General features: G+C 44.6%; 1 pseudogene across 1 annotated transcript; it reads right to left on the bottom strand.

The window, feature by feature from the left end:
* Nucleotides 1-314: 314 nt before the first annotated feature.
* Nucleotides 315-2,003, bottom strand: LOC116530387 (annotated as a pseudogene). The gene is made up of 2 exons (XR_004259964.1): nucleotides 1,484-2,003; nucleotides 315-1,168 (listed from the first exon to the last, which is right to left on the bottom strand). The product of XR_004259964.1 is annotated as a keratin, type I cytoskeletal 18 pseudogene (transcript).
* Nucleotides 2,004-4,722: the final 2,719 nt, after the last annotated feature.

The following is a 4,722-nucleotide window of genomic DNA, read 5'->3' as shown; positions in this document are numbered from 1 at the left end:
ATAGAGGTGCTTATAGTATTCTCTGATGGTAGTTTGTATTTCTATGGGATCAGTGCTGACCTCACCTTAATCATTTTTTGTTGTGCCTATTTGATTCTTCTCTTTTTTTCTTCTTTATTAGTCTGGCTCTAGTATATTTATTTTGTTAATCTTTTCAAAGAACCAGCTCCTGGATTCATTGGTTTTTTTAAAGGGTTTGTCATGTCTCTACCTTTAGTTCTGCTCTGATCTTAGTTATTTCTTGTTTTCTCCTAGCTTTTAAATTTGTTTGCTCTTTCTTCTCTAGTTTTTTTTTTTTTTAACCTCTGAACTTTTTATTCACCTCCTGCTCCCCAAAGGGTCCCCTGCTTCTGCTGGCCTAATGTCTCAGAATCCTTGGTCTCAGACACCACTTTGCCATCCACTATCCGGCGGGTGGTGGTCTTTTGGATGGTTTGCATGGAGTTGCTGCTGTCAAGGGCATCACTAAGACTGAAGTCCTAGCCATCTTCCAGCAGGCGGGGGTAGGTGGCGATCTCAGCCTCCAGCTTGACCTTGATGTTCAGCAGAGCCTCGTACTCCTGGTCCTGGTGCTGTCCCTCTGCCAGGGTCTGTGCCAGCTCTGACTCCAGGGGCAGAAGGATCCCATTGAGTTGTTCCATCTGCAGGGAGTAGCAGGCCTCCACCTCCCTCAGGCTGTTCTCTAAGCTGATCTTCATATTTCTTCATGGAGTCCAGGTTGATCTCCAAGGACTGGACTGTACGTCTCAGCTCTGTGAGCGTCACCTCAGCAGTTTCAACCTCAGTGGACCGTGTGGTGACCACTGTGGTGCTCTCCTCAATCAGCTGAGTCCAGTACTTGTCCAGCTCCTCTCGGTTCTTCCAAGCCAGCTCGTCATATTGAGCCCGGGTTTCTGCCATGATCTTGGCGAGGTCCTGAGATTTGGGGGCATCTACCTCCACGGTCAACCCAGAGCTGGCAATCTGGGCTTGTAGGCCATTTACTTCCTCTTCATGGTTCTTCTTCATGAAGAGCAGCTCCTCCTTGAGAGCCTCGATCTCTGTCTCCAGCTGCAGCCGAGTGACATTGGTGTCATCGATGACCTTGCAGAGCCCATGGATGTCGCTCTCTACAGACTGGCGCATGGCCAGCTCTGTCTCATACTTGACTCTAAAGTCATCAGCAGCAGCCGGGCGCGGTGGTTCACGCCTGTAATCCCAGCACTTTGGGAGGCCGAGGCAGGTGGATCACGAGGGCAAGAGATCTAGACCATCCTGGTCAACATGGTGAAACCCCATCTCTACTAAAAATACAAAAAATTAGCTGGGCATGGTGGTGCATGCCTGTAATCCCAGCGACTCAGGAGGCTGAGGCAGGAGAATTGCCTGAACCCAGGAGGCGGAGGTTGCGGTGAGCCGAGATTGTCCCATTGCACTCCAGCCTGGGCAACAAGGCAAAAACTCCAACTCAAAAAAATAAAATAAAATAAAGTCATCTTCAGCAAGACCGGCATTGTCAATCTGCAGAACGATGCGGGCATTGTCCACAATATTTGCGAAGATCTGAGCCCTCAGGTCCTCTATGGTCTTGAAGTAATGGCCCCAGTCTCTGACCTGGGGTCCCTTCTTCTCCAGGTGCTCCCGGATTTTGCTCTCCAGCTGCCGGTTCTCGGTCTCCAGGCTCCTGACTCTGTCCAGGTAGCAGGCGAGGCGGTCGTTCAGGATTTGCATGGTCTCCTTCTCGTTCTGGATGCCTCCGATTCCTGCCAGACCCCCCGCCACCCCCGCAGCCAGGCCCTGGACCCTCATGCTGCTCCTGAAGCTGGCGGAGTGCGTCACGGAGATGCGGGAACCAGAGCCCCCGGCGCCTGCATAGACGCTGGCCGCGCTGCTGACCGGTCGGGCGCCGTAGCTGGGCACGCGGACGGAGCCCAAGGACCGGTAGCTGGTGGAGAAGGTGAAGCGAGTGGTGAAGCTCATGCTGCCCCGGGAGGAGAGCGAGAGGGCAGGACTCAGGCTTTGCCGACGACGGTGGCGGCCCGTGCAACCCGAGTTATGTCCAGAGGCGCTTCTCTAGTTCTTTTAATTGCGATACTAGGGTGTTGATTTTAATTCTTTCCTGCTTTCTCCTATGGGCATTTAGTGCTATAAATTTCCTCTAAACACTTCTTCAGTTGTGTCCCAGAGATTCTGGTATGTTGTGTCTTTGTTGTCACTGGTTTCAAAGGACTTATTTATTTCTGCCTTAATTTCGTTATTTATCCAGTAGTCATTCTGCTGTGGAAATTTAAGCTGAGAAAAACAGAAAGACCAAGAGACACAAGAAAATCTCTTTATTGGAGCTCCCACTGACGGTGGCCTTACTGCCCATAATAGTTGCCAGTCTCGCACAAAGGCAATTCCTTGAATATATAAGTTTTGTAGGCGGAAGATAAGGCAAGAGAATAAAACAGGTTTAAACAAAGACAGTTATTGATTTGTGGCAAGTTTGCAACCTTGAGAATACATACACTTTCTATATGGTATTTTGCTCCCATGATTGGCAGCTGGGGGAGAGAACGGGTTTTTACAGAAATATGCTTGTGAGCTTGTGGGTGCAAAGATATGCTTGGGTGCCTTATCTTGGAAGGAGGAACCTCTGCTGGGTCTGCTTTAGCTAGCTCCAGGCAGTTTAGGCTGGGAGGTGTGGTTTACTTGCTCCTCTGCTCTTTATAATTTTTTTGTGTGTGGCCTAGTCTTAAGCTTATTTATTTTAAATTGATGTTTATTCTACAGGTTGTTCAGTTTCTATGTAGTTGTGCAGTTTTGGTGAGTTTCTTAATCCTGAGTTCTAATTTGATTGCACTGTGGTCTGAGAGACTGTTATGATTTTCTTTTTTTTTTTTTTTTTTTTTTTTTTTTTTTTGCCATTTGCTGAGGAGTGCTTTGCTTCTAATTATGTGGCCAATTTTAGAGTGAGTGTGATGTGGTGCTGAGAATAATGTATTTGGGGTGGAGAGTTCTGTAGATGTCTGTTAGGTTCACTTGGTCCAGAGCTGAGTTCAAGTCCTGAATACCTGTGTTAATTTTCAGTCTCATTGATCTGTCTAATATAGACAGTGGGGTGTTAAAGTCTCCCACTATTATTGTGTGGGAGTCTAAGTCCCTTTATAGGTCTCTGAGGACTTGCTTTATGAATCTGGGTGCTCCTATATTTAGGATAGTTAGCTTTATATATATTTAAGATAGATAGCTTTCTTTGTTGCATTGATCCGTTTAACACGATGTAATGGCCTTCTTTGTCTTTTTAAATCTTTGTTGATTTAAAATCTGTTTTATCAGAGACTAGGATTGCAACCCCTGCTTTTTTTTTCCTTTCCATTTGCTTGGTAAATATTCCTCCATCCCTTTACTTTGGGCCTATGTAAGTCTTTGCACGTGAGATGGGTCTCCTGAATTCCACACACTGATGGGTCTTGACTCTTTATCCAATTTGCCAGTCTGAGTCTTTTAATTGGGGCATTTAGCTCATTTACATTTAAGGTTAATATTGTTATATGTGAATTTAATCCTTTCATTATGATGCTAGCTGGTTATTTTGCCCATTAGTTGATGCAGTTTCTTCATAGGGTTCATGGTCTTTACAATTTGGTATGTTTTTGCAGTGGCTAGTGCTGGTTTTCTCTTTCCATATTTAGTGCTTCATTCAGGACCTCTTCTCAGGCAGGCCTGGGGGTGAAAATGTTTTAGCATCTGCTTGTCTGTAAAGGATTTTATTTCTCTTTTGCGTATGAAGCTTAGTTTGTCTGGATATATAATTCTGGGTTGAAAATTCTTTTTTTTTTTTTTTTTTTTTTTTTTTTTTTGAGACAGAGTTTCACTCTTGTTACCCAGGCTGGAGTGCAATGGTGCGATCTCGGCTCACCGCAACCTCCGCCTCCTGGGTTCAGGCAATTCTCCTGCCTCAGCATCCTGAGTAGCTGGGATTACAGGCACGCGCCACCATGCCCAGCTAATTTTTTGTATTTTTAGTAGAGACGGGGTTTCACCATGTTGACCAGGATGGTCTCGATCTCTTGACCTTGTGATCCACCCACCTCGGCCTCCCAAAGTGCTGGGATTACAGGCTTGAGCCACCATGCCCGGCCTGAAAATTCTTTTTTTTAAGAATGTTTTCCTTCAGCGCTTCTTGGGGGAAAAAAAAAAAAAGGAAAAAAGAAAAAAAAAAGAATGTTAGATATTGGCTCCCACTCTCTTCTGGCCTGTAGGATTTCTGCAAAGAGATCTGCTGTTAGTCTGATTGGCTTCCCTTTGTGGGTAACTCGACCTTGGTCTCTGGCTTCCCTTAACATTTTTAACTGAAACTGGACCCCTTCTTTATACCTTATACAAAAATTAACTCAAGATGGATTAAAGATTTAAATGTAAGACATAAAACTATATGCATTGACACCACTGAGTCTTCCAAAAAAAAAAAAAAAAAAAAAAAAAAAAAGACATAAAACTATAAAAACCCTAGATAAAAACGTAGCCAATAACATTCAGGACATACGCATAGGCAAAGACTTCATAACTAAAACACCAAAAGCAATGGCAACAAAAGCCAAAATAGACAAATGGGATCTCATTAAACTGAAGAGGTTCTGCACAGCAAAAGACACTATCATCAGAGTGAACAGGCAACCTACAGAATGGGAGAAAAATTTTGCAATCTATTCATCTGACAAGGGGCTAATATCTAGAAACTATAAGGAAATTAAACAA

Source organism: Sapajus apella, unplaced genomic scaffold, assembly GCF_009761245.1.
Source record: "Sapajus apella isolate SASKATOON/1434 unplaced genomic scaffold, GSC_monkey_1.0 scaffold66, whole genome shotgun sequence".
Lineage (NCBI taxonomy): Eukaryota > Metazoa > Chordata > Mammalia > Primates > Cebidae > Sapajus > Sapajus apella.
Note: the sequence above shows the minus strand (reverse complement) of the source record. Positions and strands in the feature narration are given on the sequence as shown.